General features: G+C 30.6%; 1 non-coding gene across 1 annotated transcript; it reads left to right on the top strand.

Annotated features, from left to right (window-relative positions):
- The first annotated feature begins 409 nt into the window (after positions 1 to 409).
- On the top strand, positions 410 to 482 carry TRNAT-UGU (transfer RNA threonine (anticodon UGU)). Its single transcript has one exon. It is a non-coding gene; the product is annotated as a tRNA-Thr (tRNA).
- The last annotated feature ends 331 nt before the right edge of the window (positions 483 to 813 follow it).

Here is an 813-nt window from a genome sequence, read left to right as displayed (position 1 = left end):
TTACTAATTTCGTCAGCTTGAATGGTTACCATGAGTATTTCTTAATTCTTTTTTGAAAAAAAAAATCAATCAAAAATAATCAAAAATAATGCCTAAACTAAAGTAGAAGGACTAATCCGTTATTTGTTTCATCGCCGCCAATATGCCAATTTTACCCTGAAATTTCAAATACTTGAACGATCGATTCTTTTTTTTTTAATCTTTAATCGTGATAAAAAAAATTCTACATCGTTAAATTAATCGTTATGTTCTATAATATATACTATCATATAATATTTAACAGTTATTTTTTAATCTATATTATATTCTTTAATATATTCTAAGTATATGGATGGAAGAGCCAAGAATTCAAATAGTTAATACTAAGAGTTTGTTGAATTCCTATGCATGTTGAATTTATGTTATGTGAGCCTGCTTAGCTCAGAGGTTAGAGCATCGCATTTGTAATGCGATGGTCATCGGTTCGATTCTGATAGTCGGCTTTTCTCTATTTAATAATTAACTACTTGACCTAACTTACTTTAACTATATTAAAAGACATAACTTAAGAAGACTTAACGAAACTTTACGAATGAGACTGACAAAAGAGAAAAAAGACACCTAGGTAAGAATCGTATTGAAGGTCTAACGAGCTAATGGATTGAATAATCTCACGACATCGGTATCTAAGGATGACACAACTAAGGTTCGCTCAAAAAAGCTATATCACATCTCGGTATCACTAACAAACCCTAACTTACACTTAATTGATTTTAAGAACAAACCGGGAAACGAATTGCTAAAGTGTTCTAATGTCGACTCTCCTCTCGGTGT

This window comes from Bidens hawaiensis, unplaced genomic scaffold, assembly GCF_021521415.1.
Source record: "Bidens hawaiensis isolate Kalapana, Puna unplaced genomic scaffold, B.hawaiensis_p1.1 tig00028734_1, whole genome shotgun sequence".
Lineage (NCBI taxonomy): Eukaryota > Viridiplantae > Streptophyta > Magnoliopsida > Asterales > Asteraceae > Bidens > Bidens hawaiensis.
Note: the sequence above shows the minus strand (reverse complement) of the source record. Positions and strands in the feature narration are given on the sequence as shown.